Below are 18977 nucleotides of genomic sequence, written 5' to 3' on the forward strand. Positions count from 1 at the left end.
CTAGGTGCTGTCCTCTGACAAATTTAGTCTTTGTTAGTCTTCAGCAACCGGATGAAAGAGCTGCTTGATGCAGCTTATCTTAACACACAGTCATCTTAGAATTGCAGCTGTAAGGAAGACCACGCCATTCAAAAGCTGTGTGTTAAACCACTACTCCTGAGTGGCAAGTCGTCTTTATGTTCTTCGGGAAAACTGGGTGTCATTAGCTGCTCTCATTTAAACATCTGTAAAAGCTTGAAACAGCTCAACATAAGCAACACAAAGCTTGAAGAGCAACTAGATTCTGATTAGCCCAGCTATCCTGAAAATAAGAATTACAACTATTGTTTTGTACTTTTAGATCACTAAAATAACATTCCTTTTACTGTCTTTAACATTTCAACCCAAAAGTTACAAAAAAAATGCACTGAAGTGATTCTGATACGTTATTAATGACAAAGACTACATTTTCAGCACCACTGCATCTTGTGAAGAAAGTACATGCTACAGGATATTTTCACAACAAAAGGACTAGACTGCTTATCTTTATAACTTAAATGGAAGATAAAGAAGTAAATCTTGTACAGAGACTTGAAATATGAACTGTCACCTAAACTGCTTTAGAGATACTTACGTGGCAAGTAACTGGAAGCCATAGAAACGTTATAATGCCCACTAGCACTACGTTTGTCACAGAACTTTACTGCCTTTCCATATATCCTGCTTCTCACTTGGTGACATTTTCTTCTGCAAGGACCTCGCAATGCTTCCTGGGACATCTCCTGATTTTAGCTCCGCAGGCAGAGGTCTTTTCTCAGTGGAAGATCAGGCACATCAAGGTTGAAAATGGGATTAGGAGATGCATTTGCTGATCACTGCTGCACACTTTTCTAACCCTTTCATGGAAGCTGATCAGCGATATTCCAGGTAAGTACGTTAACCTTTACACTTGTGAAAGACAACGTGTCAGCTGATGCTTACCTCCACGTGCCACTGTTTGCCCATAGCGTTCACCACACGTCCTTCAACTGGTCTTCTATGTGCTCCACAGATGGGGACGCCCATTTTGTCACAGCAGGTAAACCATGTAATTATTCTCTCTTTGGTTTGTGAGCATCAGCAGTGAGTTCCTTCCTGTTCAAAAATTCATTAATTGAGAGCATGAATAGAACAATTTCAACTTCAGAGCTTCCGTAGAGATCATTTAATTTTTAGCACTTGTTTCAGTAACAGGATTTATACTATAATAATGTCTTTAGCAGCAACAAATACGACAGTTCAATATGATTATTTTTTTAAACAAGCTTGATTGATTCTGAGAAAAGCCTGCTAAGTAGGATGCATCAAATCTCTATGAAAATAGCTACGGAGCTTGTCTCAAACAGGTTAGAAAGCTGTAGTCATGCCTGGCTTACATTCTGGCTCTCTTAGCACAGGTTTCTTTTAGATTTACTTAAATGTAATTGAAGGAAAGAAAAATGCACTCCTCTGCATTTTCCCCGTGATATCAAACATCAGAGAAAGAAAAATATAAGCTGACAATACCGCTGACACAACACTACAGGTTGTTCTTCAAATCAGCCTCTGCCATAATAATGAAATGATAGCTTCCTTTGTACTAAAAAGCAAACAACTAGTAACGTGTGTTATATCCTACAATGCCCCCTCATCCATGCATCACTGGGGGATGTAAAAACATGCAGCTATGTATTCTGCAGCTGCAGAAGCTGATGAAACGAGATGAAGGAAATCTGAAAAGAAAAACACACTTTGTGCAACTCAACTAAAAGCAAAGAACATAGGCAAGATAATGACTGAAGCAGCTGAAGACAACCAATTTTCTGCCCTTTGTATTAGAAAAATAATGTCAATCATTTTGCTGCTATAAGCAAGTTTGCACCCAGATTTCCTATTTCCTATGGTACCACCCTGTGCTGCAAATTGCCCCACTCCCATGCTTTACCCTCAGACTCTTCAGAAATTTACATTGGAAGCTGGATGGCAAAACGGGCCCTAACTCTCTACATAACCACGTGTATTGCATTAAAAGCATGAAATCAATGGCTACAGAGTTTACTTAAAAAAAAAAAAAAACGTGAAGGATCCCACTGAAATGAGCGCATTTATTAGTGAAAAAGGTGATAAACTGGACTCAAATTGGGGAACCCATGTTGGGAAAATAAAAACCTATTTAAAAATGACAAAACTTCTGCATCTGATTTGTTTTTAAGTGTCTACCACAGTGTATCCTACTGATCTTGAAACATCACCAGGTACAAAACACACTTGACAGGAAATCTGGTGTCAAAGTAGACAAGTAGTTAATATTTTATGCACACATTTTAAGATATCCACTCTCAGTTTTGTGATGCATTCTTAGACCTTTTTCTCATAAAAGACACTTTGGTTACTCCATCTCAGCAGGAAAGCCTTAGGAACCATAACCATCCCTCCCAACTGTCATTCCATTTTCATCATTATCGGTGATAGAAGGAAGGGTGAAGACCCACCTGCCGTCATTCTTGACGAATCCAACTCCTGCCAATATTTGTTGGCAGATATCACAGCAGAAACACTTCCAGTGGTTGTTCACAGCTTTAGTAACGCAACCAATAACGAACTCACCTGTAGGAAACATAGTAACAGGATGTAAAATGCCATGCTACACAAAGTTAAAAGAAGCCTGCAACTGAATCGCTAGAATTACATCACCGTTTTTGCCTTGCTCCTCTTCTAGAAAAGGACACTTTTCAACTGTTGTTCACACAGTGTTGGCTTCTACTCCACTAGGCCTAGAATCAAGGCTTGAAAGAGCTCCATACTCAAAGCACAACAGAACTGAGTTTGGATGGCCCTGACCCTCCTGCGAGAAAACTCCTGCAGTCAAAGTACAGTAGAATACAAAGACACACAGAGATACAGCAGGAGAATGCACTTGCTAAACAGCAAATCCAACACGCACAGCAATTTCTGATCTACCACAGAGTCCTGTGCTGGGAGGCACTGAGGAAGTGAGAAAACTACCATTTCATATTCTCTGCTGCACAGCCATGCCAAACACTCACGCTGTTCTCTGCACGCACGCTGCAGCCAAGGCCCTGAGCAGCGCAAACGCTGCCTGCAATACGTCGGGAGCTCCGCCTCCTGCTGCTGCCAAAGGCTGACACCCGGCTCTGAAGAGCCTACAGATCAAACAGCTGCCAAAGAGAAGTGATCAGGCAGATAACAGGTATGAACAAAACGAAGTCTAACATGCAAGTCTGTGGCATTCCCATGAAGTCATAGCTTTCCAAGAATAAAATGCGATGGTCTCTAGAAGTGTCGGGAAAGCTTGAGGCATCGCTGCTGACTGCAGCCCTGCTGATTTCGGCTACTCTCACCACATTCAAGAACTGGAAAAGCCCACTTTCAGGCAGGATTCATGGAGTGCTGCAGCCCAGATGGGTTTTTTCTCTCAATGAAAAGCCTTCACATTAAGCTTACCTGACATCGAAGTCACTAACTATTCTGTGAAATGTGGTATTCTTGAACCCACAAGCCTTTCTCCCCTGTGCACAGGGCCCTGAAATTTTCAGCTGTTCGAGGGACAATATTTGAAAGCAGCTCCGTGGTTGTGTGTCCTACAGGTTCGTCACTGGCAGAAACAAAATACACAACAACAGGGTTGGTGTGCTTTGACAGCTCTGCTGCCAGAGAGAGGTGGCCCTTCTGCAGCTCTGACAAGCTTTGCTGGCATTCTTCAAATCTCCTTTCAAAAGAATTAGCCAGTTCTTGAACTTTAGCTCTGACCCCAAATTGCTCTACTTTCACTTCACCATCTGAAAACAAATCCGAGATTTCCTTAGCTCTAGTCACTGCAGCCAGAGATCAGCAGCTTTTGTTCTGTATAATCTCCAGGGTAAAACAAAGCCAAACAAACTACAGAAGATACTGAAAAGAACTGTAAAAACCACTCAACCGACTAACCAGCATCACCTGTAGCTGTCCAAATTAAAACACTGTTTGATGTTTCAGAGGGCACTAAGTTCATTTCTTTAGCGATGACATGCTTTGCACACACCTCAAGAACTTGGTCCCTTCTCATAAGGATCCTGTAACACTTCTTCTGTGTATGGAAGAGGACCCTGAGCTCTCCAACACCGCGTTCCTTCCACTGAGCAGCATCTCTGGCCCAATTGTAAAATTTCGCCCTCTCTTTGAAGGGAATTCCTTCATCTTCTTCTCCAGACTACCTCCACCTAAAACACAGCACAGTAATGTGTGATTTCCCCAGAAGTTGTTGTCACCAACAACACTGTTACAATTCTGACATCATAATCCAAAATTATTCAATGTTTTCCTTTCTTCAGTGGCTTTGTACCCACAGCTCTATACTCATCATGCACTGAAGTGACCGAACAGCCCTGCCTTCTCAAAAGGAGAGAGCCCAACAGATTTCAGCCTTTGAAATTCATTTTTAAGCTATAAAGTGTGCCGGCATATTTCCCAGTGAAATTTCAGGTCTGCTGAATGATGTGCTGAGTGATAACCCAGCACTGTTAGCATTCCAGGTGTTCCCCTTATGAAGGCTGCTAAGTAACTTAATACTGGCATTTGATCAGAATAAGAATCAACTGAAAATAATAAATGGAGGCCTCACAGCTGCGTATCCTCCTCACTTTATATGTGCACATTACTGCCTTTTAACATCCTTCAATTAACACATCTTCCACAGTTAAAGAAAAGCTTGAAAGAACTGGAGAAACATGTGACAGACAAGCATTTCTGAAGGAGAAAAAGAGCAGGCAAGGCAAGAAAGAAAACAACAGACGTCGTAATATGATTAACGGATGAGGAAAGGCAGACAAGATATTGCAGAAAGAGGAAGACAACATTTTGCAGACTTCATCAGATTAACTGTTCCAATTAAAGGACACTACATACTGTTTTTTTGTGCTCTATCAGTCTTGCTTAGTCATTATACTAACCTGCAATTAAGTTCTATTCTTTACAGGAAGCCAAACTAGAAGACTACAGTCATTGCAAGCTTCTCCTCTTATTAGGCATACTAAGGTTAAACACGAAATCCAGACATGAACAACTGAGTTAAGCCTTACAAAGCTACATCAGGCTTCTTCAAGCAAGTTGTTCTACTTCCTAAAAAGCTGTATCACCACCTCCTGGTAAATTCTCTGACACACGAGCAGTTTCTGTGGATTCTGCTTCTCCGCTGCTGGCAGCTGACTGCACAAATACTGTTGCTGTTGCTTCACTGGTTGATGGAGTATGTAATTCTTCCTTACTTGTAGAGACTGAGTCAGTACGATTAATAAAACAGTAAGCAAATAAGCCATAAGAGCCTAAAATACGAACTCCAAACTACATTAAGTCTGGACACTAAGAATAACGACTCCCTCCAAAAAAGCCACATTTTCTCTCTCCCCTCCCTCCCTTCCAGAAATTGATAAATTTCTTCATTTAATTACAACAGCAGTACAGTAAAAACATGATAGTAAGTTCTCAGTCTCCAACTTTCCTATAGTGCTACTAATGTTTCAGAACAGCTAACTAACAGGGATTAAGGGAAGTGAACAACTGGGGAAAAACAAAAAAAACAAACAAGAATTGTTGTTGGAAGGTTTCAGACATTCTTCATCACTCTCAAAACACACACAGCTTTGACTCAACAAGAGACTGAAGTACCTTTGAAGCAGTACGATTCCAAAACAAGCACCATTTCCCTTGGAAACTGCTCTGAAATCACTTAACTCTTACATACCTGCTAGGAGGAATTCTACTAGCCAAAGCTGTTTCTACTTTAGGAGGCAAAGCTGTTTCCTTTCTCTCCCGGAGAAACTTAAGTTCTTAGTAGTACCATAGTTCCAGTGCCAGAACAGACTTGAGACAAAGTCAAACAAGCCAAGTAGTTTTTAATCTGCTGGACGCTTTATTTCTCACTAAGTGAAAATAGTCTAAGAATAATACTGCAAATTTATTGCCTAAACTTTCGTAAAGACTTGACTCATACTTTTTCTTTGAGTTTTTACTTCTTTCTGAGAGCCTTCTGGACTGGCATCCTCCGCACTGCTACTAAAGCCACAGACAGACGTAGAAGGGACCTGTGGAGTTTCTCCTTTAGCCTTCTGCTCAGAAGATTTAGTTTCCCAAGCAGTAACACATTCACGTTTGACTGGGGGGTCTGCTGCAAAGCACAAAAATTAGTGGAAAACAGCTGATAAGACAGCTAAATACCGTGATCATTTTTGGCACATACATTATAAAGTAACCTAACGATACTCAGAACATCTTAATGTAGAGCTTTTGAAATAACATCATTATGTAAAAAGACACTCATTCAGGATAACCAAGGAACTGTAAATCCGTCATACTTGGGTTTTCTGCTGCTATCAAAGAACCTCCATGCAATAATGAAGACTTCAATCTTGCAACTGCCACTACAAATACTAGCTTCCTTTGACATTTACTTATACTTCTGGAAGCTCAATACATGCCACCTTTTATTAGTACACAGGCACTCACAGCCTCAGAAAGAGTGACTGGCCAAATGGAAGATGACAGTTTTTCTCAATTTAAATACTGTAAACATATTGTAAATGTTGTCTGCTGGTTCTAGTAGCACTATACACTTTCCTTTTGAAATTCAAGTCTCAGACCAAGAACAGGTCAGCATTTTCATATTGTTACAAGAATTATTGATGGCCATACGCCAAACAAAATACAACTACACAGAAGAGCCATATGGGTATCATCTACAGAGGAAAAGCAAAACCAAGGACTGAAAAAGAAAGTAAGAAACGGAAAGCAGTCAGCAGCAGCATGTGCTACCGATGAACTTTGAGCATTTGGAACTCCAGATGATATTAACCAGAGACTGAATAGAGCTTATTTCACAATACTTCTGGGAAGTACAAGAAGAAAAACCACGACAAACAAAGGCTCCAGCTAAAGATGAGAAGTTACTGGAAAGGAATGGAAGCAGACAAGAAGGATGCCTCCTAGTTGAAGGGATAATTCGAGTTGAAGCTTAAGCACAAGTGCTGTTTTCGGAGTTTACCAGTCAGAGCGAGGCCTGAGCACAAACACTGCCAGTTCAACACAAAAAATGCACTGTCAGCACTTCACCCTGACATTTTAAACAACGCCTTGTTGTTTAAACAATATTAGCATCTCCTGGTTCTAGCAGTACCATACTCCTTCTCTACAAAAAAAAGCAACACTAAGATCAACTCTGATGCCCCGGACAGATTCCAAAATCCTACCTGCAACTCCCTTTCTCACTACAGAGTTGCACTGAGTCCTGCATAAGGCACACTTCTGTTCTTACGTGCAAAGAACTACAACTTCATATTTACTCAAGTTGAACATCTAGGATTTGAAGATTCACAGACGTGCATTAGAACTGAAAGAAACAACATACTATTAAGACAGAAGAAGTAATACACAATGACCAGCATTAACAAGTGACTGACTAATGAGCTGCACACTTGAATAAATTACTGGTTCAATTAACACTCACCTTTCTCCAGGATTTTAAACGAGAAGTTGGAGGGCCCACCCTGTGCCGAAGGAGCCGGCTGGGATGCCTCGCTCTCCCAAGGTTTCTGAGCAGCACTATAGCTTTTGGGGGGTTCAGCTACTCCCGCTTTTTCCTGCTCTGCTTTCCGAGATGCTGAAGTTCCTTCATCGCTCTTTCTTGGACGATTCAAGCTGAATCCAAAGAGGGAGCCGGGGGCTGAAGTATTCCCAAACGGGAATGTCTCTTTGTTACTGAAAACGCTCCTGACAGATTCAGATCTAAATACAAACTTTGGAGCAGAAACCTCCGTTTTTGCTGGCGTTTCAGAGGTGCTTGATACCTCTAAAGCTTCTACGGTGGCATCAGAAGCATCACCACCATGGCCGAGGTCGCTTCTCACCCTGGTAGCTTCCTCCAGCACAGCTACAGCGTTGTTACCACAAGGAGATGCTTTGGCTGCATTCATACAAGAAACATGAGATGTTACCAACGTGCCTTTCTCACGGGTGTGCTCACTCTTGTCCCTGTCTGCTGTTTCTTCAGACTGGAGTGTAACTCCACTACTTGAAGGCAGTTCGTTTTTGTCTTTTTCATCCATGTTTGTCAAGTCAGTTGTACACTCTTTGGATGGATCATCTTTCTTAGCAGTATTTTTACTGGACTCCTGTATACCAAATTTAAATCCAACGAGAGGCATCCACATTGAAAAATTACATCCTTCCTCTGCAGGCTTTGCTTCACCATCTGCAAGATTCTGAGAGGTACATGCTGATGTTTTCCCTTCAAGTTTCAAGGAAAATTCTTGTAGAGATACTTCTGAATTAGTTTTGCTTGTATTCTGGCAAGTAACAAATTTTGGGGCAGTGGGTTCATTTCTTACTAAACAGATGTCACAGTTCCACTGGCCTTCCTTTTTAGCAAAGGCAGATCCCAATTTGTCCTGTGCGGCACTAACACTGGATTCTAGAGGTTTTAAAACCACACGTTTTGTGAAATAGCCTGGTTCAGGCAGTGGTGGATTTGTGGTTGCCTGTGGAAGGCTGTAGTTGTAGCAATCATCACCACCACGAGGCGAAATGATTCCAGCAGATGAAGCATCAAAATGCAAAGGTGCACCATACATGTCTTGAGGAAACACAGCAGCACAAGTGTTTCGCAGAGGTGGCGTGCGGATTGCTTGTTGATGAGCATATCTACGCTGCTGAGGTGCAAGTCCATCCATGCCACAGACAGGTGCCTAAAGAAAAAGCACCGTTACTTCCTTGTGGAAAAGGAGGAAAAGGGATTAGGGTGCTAAAGCCCATGCAACACGTACTCTTAATAGCAAGGCGTACCGTAAAATTACATTTCAACTCTAATCAGTTTTAACTAAAATCATACGTTCAAAACTTGAGTGGTATCTGAAAACACAGACTGGGGAGAAGCGTAAGCTGAATAGACTCATTTTTCTTTAGTATTAAAAAAAAAAAAAAAAAAATCAAGCCCCCATACTATTTTGGGGAAAAGAACATTGCAGACAACGAGCAGAGGACATATGTTAGCAGGTTAAAAACATGCTTTGCTGGCTGTTTCTCCCAAACCCAATATCCCAAAGCTTAGCTGATTACGGAACTTTCTGCCTGTCTCCAGCAGACCTCAAGTTTAGTAAACGCTCTCTAGGGAACCGCAGTTATATCCTGCTACACACAGAATCAAAACCAGTTCAACACATCAGTAGAAATGGCTTGAGCAGATTCGTACGTCCTCACCTTTGTTGGTGTTACACTGGTTGCAGCAGTTCTTTGAAGATACTGCGAGTTACAAGCAGGTGACTGGCTACAGTGAACAGATGGGCCAGAGGTAGCAAATGAAAAGGAACACCAAGAAAAGAGTTTATATCCAGTTTTTGTGATTACTGACTTGAGTGAACTTTCCCAGGGGACCAGTTTTACTCATTCATCTCAGAACACTACAGAAACATTTTAAGAAGTCTTACTCTGTTTAGCTAAGTGTTCAATTAAAAATTCAGCATCAACTTACCCCTTAAAGGAGCTTCATGAAGATTTTGTGCTCTCCGATAACCATCTGACACTGTACCTGTTTCATAGCTTCCAGCAGGCCAGCAGTGAGATGATACATTTACATTGGAACTATTACGTTTCATTTCCCGTATTTCATTCTATTAAAGACAGTGTTTCAATTAAGAGCATGTAAACGTATTACATCGGTATTTGGAGGAAACCTAAGGAATGATCCCTACGCTCCTCTGCTATTTAAAAGCATGTTCAAGGTCTGAGACACACACAAAAAAAAGATGAGTTAAGTGCTGCAATAATCTATGATCTTCCTATGCTTTACGAAACTGAGACTGTTCCCTGAAGCTAGAAATAAACCCAGAACAAAGTAGCTAAGCTGAAGAAAGCACAACTTTCTGCACGCACAATCCTCAGGATTACTTCCCATATCTGAGTACCAAATCAGAGTTTGTAGGCAACAAAGTTTTACTCTTGAACTCAGTTTAAGCAGGTGTTTATAGCAGTTCTCTTCACTGAGTTAAGAGGTAGCCTGGTAAGTGATGTTCAATGCTTGGGTCACAAAGTACTTACCAGAACAAAAAGATCAACTGTTCTGCATCGAATATAGTGACTCAAGTTGTTTACCGTTAAAGCTTCCACTTGCTGACACAGCTTTTGAAGTAAGGACTTGTGATCTTCTGCCCACTGAGAGTCAGTCTTAGGAGAAAACTGGAAAGAAAAGAAAAAAACTAATTGAACTTGGATTTTTTTTATACAAATGTAACACTTCCCTAGAAGAGTAACCGGCTAATGTACCTGGTAGGTATTTGTTGGCAAGAAAGAGAACTTCTTGGGTGATGGAATTGAATATTTTACTTCCACATGTGCAGCTGGTGAGATATTTCCGGAGGCAAGACTTCCCTCTTCACCATTCTCTCCAAGCTCCTGGATCACTGCATTCAGCATTTCCATTACAGCTTTAACAGATACCGGCAGCTAGAAATGTATTTGAAATGCAAGTCATGATCGCAATTCTTCCTCAGAGCAAGAGGCTGTGCTCTGATCTACGGCTGAACAGTTTGCAAGGCTTTCTGCACAGAAATTCTGGGTGTTTTTTGTTGTTTTTGTTCCCCCAGGAAAGCCCTATATCTGTTAACATTAACGTAAGACGACAACTCACACAAGCATTAATTCTTTTACTTACTTTGTCAGCTACTGACGGGTCAGAGGAGCTTTAGTCAATGATCTTCATCAGGTAATGCTTTCTTTTAACAAGATAGGCTTTGCGTTCTTCTGGTAACGTATCATCACTCTCAACCTCTTCTGCCTTTCTTTGATAAAGCTAAGTAACAGCATATGGATTAGGAATAATCAGTCAGAATGTAAGTAATAGAAAAGCATTTTGAGGTAATGCAATTTACAAACTTACAATGGCAAGATTCCAGTACGAAACCACTTTCTTAATAGCTTCAAACGCTAGTAAAGCATCATCAATTTTGCCTTCAGCTGCATCCAGCATTGCAAAAACTACACGTGCCTCTTCTTCATAGGCTGCAACCTGGAAGACCTACAACCAAAGCAAAAGACATGTCACACATGACACAGTGTGGACACTTGGAACAGTCAGTGACTGTAAGCATCTAGTAAGTAGTTGTATAATCAATGAAAATTATATAAAGGAATATTATATAATCAAATAATATTAAGATGTTATAACAATGAAATAAGCAAGAGAGTTAGGCACAGTGAGACAAAGAGAATAAATAGGAGGCTTACCCATATCGTGGGCTCACTCAGGAAACTCCAGTGGAGTGGATCTTCTGAAGAGAGAGAGAGAGAGAGAGCGCCTTCCCCACTGGTAGTCAGCTCTTAAATGGGTCTAGGAGAGGTGGAGCCAGGCTCCACCCCTTCCTGCAGCACAGCTGAATTGCTTTCACCTGTGCTCCCAGGGCTGACTCATTGCTCACCTCAGGTGATTAATCAGAGGTTCAGGCCGTGACTCAGCAGTTCCCATACAGTAGTCAAATAGGAGGAGGTACTAAGGCAGTTCAGTATCTTCCAATCAGAGTTTTAAAACTCAGAAGTTCAACAGAAAGATACTACCAAATCTCAGTAGTAGCAGTACAATGACAAAAACAAAAAAACAAAAAAAATAAAACCAACCACAACCCATCAACACACAAAGCCAACTGAAACAAAAAACAAACCAACCAGCTAACAATTCATATGTAAGCCTCTGACATACAACCCCTCTTACTCTCATCTTTGAATAATCCATCAGTACCTGGATGTCCACACTATGGAAATGTCTGAAGAGAGGATACGCAGGTTCGGGAATACTTCTGTGCTTTTTGATAGTTCTCAAGCTAAGCAAAATTTTCTTCCAGTAGTAGACGCTTCTTCCAATATATTCTTTCTGGTCGTGGGAGTTAAGGCTAACGCCCTGTTGAAGAAAGAGAAATTCAAACTATCGCAGAATATTTAAATAGAGTGTTATTCATACTTATTCTTCTCTGATGCAGTTGAGAGTAGTGAGGTAAGAGTATTTGACTAGAGCAACTGCCTTGCATGACATCCCATCAAAATTAGTAGCAGCAGTTCTCAATACTACATTCTCATCTGATTTTATTTAGTCTATTAAGTTTGCAAAATTAGAGAAAAACAGATGATACTTATTTACAGATAATCTTAACGTACTGTTTTTTGCAGACTTCTTGCCCAATGTATAATTAAGGCAGGCTGAAGGCCGTGTTTCTCCAGGGCTCGCACAGTACTTAATCCGTGCTGTACAAGAAGCTTCAGTTTGGTTGCCGAGTCTGGTCTGAATATCAAAAGAAATATTCCTCAATTAGTATTCCCTCTTTTTCATCTGTTCACACGTCATTTGTTTGATGAACATAACAAGCAGCTTCAGTCCTAAGCTAGCTCTTCTTTACAAATGCACTGTCAGAAATGTAAAGCCCATTTTTATAACGTTCTTCAGCATCTCACACCCCTACAGCAAAAAACATTTAACATTTAAAGGACGTCAAACAAAAGGAACTAGTTTTACGCAACCTATGGGAATCAATTCAGAAGCCATCTAGAAGGTTGGTTCCAATATTTCCAAACTGAAGAAGCCTTGCTTTGTTTTTTTCTGCATAATAGCACAAACAGCATCCCACCAGGATCTTTGCTTCTCAGTACAGAACTGTTTGCACAGCAGCAATGGTAAGAACAGAGGTTGATGTGTGCCACGCTGAGTATTAAACTTCTCTTGCAGTTCTAAGTTGCTAGTGAACACCATCCCGAGTAAAAAAACCTGTTTTGGTGAAAATAAACAAACAGAAGGTATTAGGTAGCAAAAAACAGGCATTTAAATGCATTTAAGAACTTAGGAAGCTTGCTTACTTCAAGGTCCAACAGGCAAATGGACTCAGGAGCATCTGTTTCCAGTCTCGATGTCCCTTGGGGCAAGTGGAAAAGTTGTTGTAATGATCTGCGCAGCGGGAATAACAATGACATGGAATTCCACTGCAAGCCAAGCCATGCAAGGTGCTGGAGACTACCACTGTGCATCCGAACAGCACCTATGCAAAAACAAGGGTTGCAAGAAGCTAGGATCTGCGTCCTCGTTAGGAAAGGTATCATTCTATTCCTGTTATGCTCAAATTCAAAGCCAGACTTCATCATCAAGTTAAGCCTAAAAAATGGGAAGATATCATTAGTTCACAATTCATCCTGGAATTATTTCATTTTTATGCCTGTCACCTGTGTTCATAGATTACACATAAATAATGTGGGCCTTCCTATCAGCACTCACCAGCATACAAGCACTTTCCAGCTTCAATTGGAAATGAGTCAGAGCAGACCAGAAGACAACAGTGTGGAAGCAGGAAGTATGTGAGAAATTCTTCAGAACCTGGCATGATGATACTGCCCCTCAGCTACAGCTGAAAGTGAAACTTCTTGCAAAGCACCCTCTGAGTAGGGCAACCACAAGCAGCTATTACAGATACTTGTCTTTTGTTGCAGATGAAGCACTTGTAGAAGAACCTCTAATACAGAGTCATGCTTACGTTGAGTTTAAGTAGCATCTCTTACCAATATCGTATTTACTCAGTTCTCCCTGCTCTGGTGCTTGGGGACTGACATCTCCCATATCATCTGTGCTGAGAAAAGACCTCTCTTTAGAAGCTCCACTCCCAAACAGGCTTTCAAACAATGTAAATAAACCACTTCTGTTTGCAAAAGTTTCCACAATCTCTCAAGAAGTCTTCCTTGCCGTGGCTTAAGTTCAGCAACATATGACCTAGAAAAACGTAATGTCACATAAGAACACTCAACTTAAACAAGGACTACAATATTTGATGCAGTGGGCTGTTCCTGCTGCTTTAGGCTGGGAATCTAGATTTCCCCTTATGATATTTACAAATCAAATTTACAAATACAAATTTCTAACTTACACTCTCCCTATAATTAAGTCACCCTTTTAGCATATGGGCTGACAGCAGTCCCAAGGCATTTTCAAATCCAGTTCTCCAGAATTACTGTGTATTTTTATTATAATGACACTGCAATTGTCTTCAAAATAAGTAGCTGTCAGTCTCATCTATTCAGGAACAATTCAGCCTGATGCCTGGTGTTTTCTTTGTTTTCATCTAGAGCCCACAGGATAGTGAAGACTGAAAACAACTACCTCGGCTTCACCAAAAAAATTTTAAAAAAAAATGCACCAAACCAAACCTGTTGGAACAAAGAAGGGAACAAAAGTGACAGGAAAGGAGCAATATTTTCTTTTATACTTGGGACTAGCAATGCTTACAAATAGTATATTAGTAGGCAGAAACCAGCAGACTAGGAGACACTGAAAGTTAAATTCTATCTTAATGTCCTGGAGATAAAAAGAAAAAGCCCGTTACGTGTCAGGATCAAACCGCTCTTTTGTATTTCATACGTAGCCAAAATACAGAACGTTTGATAGCATGTTCCAAGACGCCAAGTGTGCTCTTTAACAAGCCATTAACTCTGACATTAACTGCTCATAAAATGGAACTACGGAACATTTATAATTCTTAGTTTTTATTACCAGACTGGCTTTTTCGGTCACAGGCCAACATTTCCAGCGCATCTTGCCCAGCACGATCTCCTCTTATTAGTTTTGACTTTGGTTTAGGAATCTGGCAAAGAAAGAAAAGAATTGCTACAGCTTCTTCTCAACAAAAAACAACTCACCCTCATTTAGTCTTAAAAGTTAGGAAACAAGCTTGTTTCTTTCCTGAAAAGGACACAAGGTGAGTAACTGAACAATTGCAAATAGCTGTAAGAGCGCACAAGAGAAAGCAATGTTTTGAACGCAAGCACTTGTGCAAAAGGGAAAACTGATTTTATTCCATAAAGCAAAGAATTAAGCTTGATCAAGCTCTGCTGCTTACGCAATTAGTATGTGAGAGCTACTCAGGTCATTCCCCTCCCCCCCATACCACTAACCTTAATATTAGTTATTTTAGCTGCACTACAGAGAAGGGAATAGTCTACAGGAAACACACTCATTAGCCCTTAAGAGTCATTTTACTTCTGACAAGTGAAACAGATGAGATTTTCTTCACAATACTTGAAATCTTTTAAACAAGTATGGAAGGGTAAGATTTGGCCAGGAGACAGCCTTAAAAACAGTAGTTAGTTTTTGGAATGCAGGCGTTCAGTGCGCATACAGTGAGAGCATTCAAGAACTGCAACAATTACAGGCACAAACTGAAGAGTGACTTACATGGAAACTTTTCAGACAACACAATGCTGCGAGTTGACAATGAAGCACAGCATCTCTTAATCTATTATTTGAACAGTAGAGAGCAACCAGTCTGATGTTAAGGTAGGGATCGTCTGGTCTCGCATAGAGCTCGGTTTGAGTCATATCAAAGAGCTGATTCCAGCCATCTTCGCCTTTACACTCCAGTAACTGCTCCTATCGCATACGAAGGCAACACGTTAAAATTTCATTCTCTACGAGAGCCTCTTCAGCAACTACGTTACCTGACTGTTTTCTCATTGCCATTACAGACTACATTACTCAAACTGCTCTGGAAAGCTGGTAGGTGCTACAGAGAGTTTGACAAACATTTTAGAAGTGAGGGGAAAAAAAAAAAACAAAACCAAAACCCAAAGCTTTAGAGTTTGCATCTTGTAGATGCTAAGTTAGATGCTAAGTTAAGACTGTCAAACCATCTGGTTCAAAGATGCCACACGTCAATACAGAACAGCTTGTCTAAAAAAATAAAATAAAATAACATAACCACACAAAAAATCCCAAAGCACAAGCCTCTCAAGACTTCAATTTCATTGCAGTTGTGCTCCAGAAAACTAACACCTGTACAAAAGTGAGATTGTATGACTGAAAGCATTTACACAGTATTAGGGAATAACAGCATCTCCTACACTTGACAGTTTTCAACTCAAATTAAAAAAAACTAGAAAGCAGTGTAGTCATGTAATAGAGACAATACTTAACCTATCTAATCTTGACCTCTTGGATAATATTACTACCATGGTTTTCCCATCGCTTGACGCAACTGAAGTTTCTTCTAGGCACAGAACAGAGATCAGAAGCTGGAATTTACCTTCAATCTGTAAGCAGCAGGATTCCCAGGGAAGAGCCTGGCAGCTTTCTCAACCCAGTACTCTGCTCTTCCATCAGCGATGTCGTTACTGCATAGTAACTCTGCAATCTTCAGTACAAGATCTTTCTGCATTGGATTCAGCTCCACAGAACGCTGGTTTTCCCCATGCATACACATAAGAAAAAAGGTTACTAGTAACTTGATCTTGCAGTCAACATAGAACAAGAAAGAAAACATGTCAAACATGTCCCCCATTAAACAGACCCAGCAAGTCAAATTAGAACTATCAATAAATACTTTCTCACTGCTTTAAGAAAAGCCTCCCTTTTGAAAGGCCACCATTGGTTTGTAACACCCAGACAACTGCTGGAATTCAGAACACCGTAAGAGAAACAATGTCAAAACCAGCTCCTCTACCACCCGCTGCTGCTCTACTCAGACAGACAGACCAGGGGTATCTCTAGCCTAACCTAATACGGAGGCTTCCGGAAAACAGAATTAAGTCACAAAGGCTGATGGCACTCAGTCACTGTGCTGGCAACAAGACTTTTGTGTGTATCCTCTCCCTCCCCGGTGCCCGAATAATGAAACACAGACTGTGAAGTTCACATTTATGCGCTTACCTAATCGGAACTGTATTTGCCCCGTTCCCTCTACCTCTGAGGAAACAAACAAACAAAAAGCCCACCGCTAACAAGAAAACAAACAATGCAACTGAAAAACACTCTCAGCCCAGTCTTTCAGTAGCAGCCGGATTACTGCTGTCACCATAATCCCTACTGCAGAATTCTACAGGGCTCACATATTCTTAGTCCAAAGGGCAGCGGGAAGAAGACTATCAGAGCAGGAAGCACAAAGATCAAGTCCATTTACAAAGGAATAAAGCAGGACATCAGGGAGGTGAGTGAGGTGCTTACCTTGTAACACCCAAAAGCTTTTTCCGTGTTATCCTGAGCCTCGTAGATCTGTGAGCTTTGGGATCTCTCTCTCGGACACTGAGATAAATAGATGTATATCTACAGAGTAAATAAATAAAGAAAGAAAAACCAGAAGGATCAGTATTCCTCAGTATTACAAGTCCCCCCACACCTTGCAGCTAACGTGGGACTTTAATCTGTCACACAGGACAGTTAGCTGTATTTAGTTCAAGGGGCTTGATCTAGATCTTCAAGTGAGGCACAACATTATTGCTACACGTACAGATGTTGCATATTTGCCTGCAAGCACTGGCCTTCATTAAATAAAGCAGTAGCTCACAGAAACTGTAGGAAGGACGTAACACGATGGCATACAAGACATTTCTACCGGATGGGTTTTTACAGCACCACGTAACTACCCATGCTTTAAGTTGCTGTTTTAGGAAGATTTAAATGGCACCACATTCTCCCATTTGCTGCTACCTTAAAACAGCATGACAACGGTCTTCATTTCTCCACTCTACTTCATTTAGCTTTCCCATCACACTTTAAAGAACAGAACAACATACGTAACGTTTATTACCTCTTAGCAAGTTCGTATTCTTTTATCTCAAAGTACAGCTTAGCAAAAAAGAATCCTTTTAACGATCTCTGAAGAAAAAAAAACAAAAGGTACATTTTAAATATACAGTACTTTTGAAGTAATTGAGTAGGGAGACCCTTCTTTCCAGGGGTGCATAATACTTCCAAAAGTGTCTTCACAGTTATCAGCTCCAGTTCACTCCTTGTACTCTGGGCTTTGTTTTTGAAAGACACAGGAGTAAGAAAATAACATTTCTTCCCAGTAACTGGCAAAGGCTACCAAAGCGAAACTGAGGTTAGTAGCAAAGCAAGTCCTCACACTTGTTACTTTTCACAAGCACACTTCCGACTAAAGAGAGGAGAATGGGGTCAGCTACATACAAGCTGTTTCTCTTGCAACCTATCTACGTTGCAGAAGAAAACAAATGCCACAAATCAAGCTCCTCCTGTCCATGCTTCTGTCACCTTCCTCTCTCGCCTGCCCCGCCTCCTCGTAAACGGGGCTGGAAAGGAACTTCAAAAGAAACGCCGGCAGCCTCGCACAACCCTCCTCTCCAAAATCAACGCAACAGGAAGACCAGCAGCTACTTCCATCACCGACCGCGCTCCACAGCCAGTCGTTCCAGAGAGCAGGGGATCACCCGGCTGCCCAGCCACCAACGCAGGCAGCAGAGCTATTTCCCCCCGCCTCTCCCTCTCTTCCTGCCGGCGTTTCACAACGCCGTCGCACCCACGGCAACAGCAGCCGCACAGCGGCCAAACGAGCCCAAAGCCGAACGGCACGCGTTCCCTATTCCGGCTCCTCGAGAGAGGGAAGGCCGGAAGCCCGGGGACCGTGCCCACGGAACGGGAGGGAGCCGAACTCCGCCCCGCCGCCGGGCTCCTTCCGAAGCCGCCGAGGGCTCAGCGGCTTTCCGAGGCGCGCAGCTGCGGCGAACCGCGTTTCCGAGGAGGCGACTCCGCGCCCGCCCGCCGGCAGCCTCCCTCGGCTTCGACTCCCCGCCGGAGGAGCCCGCCCTCGGGCCCGGCACCCGCGGGAGGGGCGGAGGGACGGGGCGGGCGGGGAGCGGCCCCCACCGCGGCCCGGGGAAGGCCGAGTGAGCGGCGCCGGCCGGGCCGCAGCACTCACCGCTCTGGGAGAGGAGGCGGCGGCCTGCACGGAGGCGACGTACCGCTCCACCTCGGGCCTCGTGCGCCGTGCCATGGCCGGGAGAGGGAGCGAGGGAGAGGGAGCGGCGGAAGGCCGGCGCTCGCGCGCCGCTAAGGGAGCTCCCCGCCGCACGCGGCGGAACGCCCTCCCTGCCGACCGCGGCGACGCGCGACGTCACAGCGCGGGGCGGGGCGGGGCGGCGCATGCGCGGCGCCGAGCGGCCGGTTCGCGCTTCGCGCGGCG

General features: G+C 42.4%; 1 pseudogene; it reads right to left on the reverse strand.

The window, feature by feature from the left end:
• Positions 1–248: 248 nt before the first annotated feature.
• Positions 249–18899, reverse strand: LOC149916066 (ranBP2-like and GRIP domain-containing protein 3; annotated as a pseudogene).
• Positions 18900–18977: the final 78 nt, after the last annotated feature.

This window comes from Phasianus colchicus, chromosome 13 (genome assembly GCF_987193195.1).
Source record: "Phasianus colchicus chromosome 13, bPhaCol1.hap1.1, whole genome shotgun sequence".
NCBI classification, from domain to species: Eukaryota; Metazoa; Chordata; class Aves; order Galliformes; family Phasianidae; genus Phasianus; species Phasianus colchicus.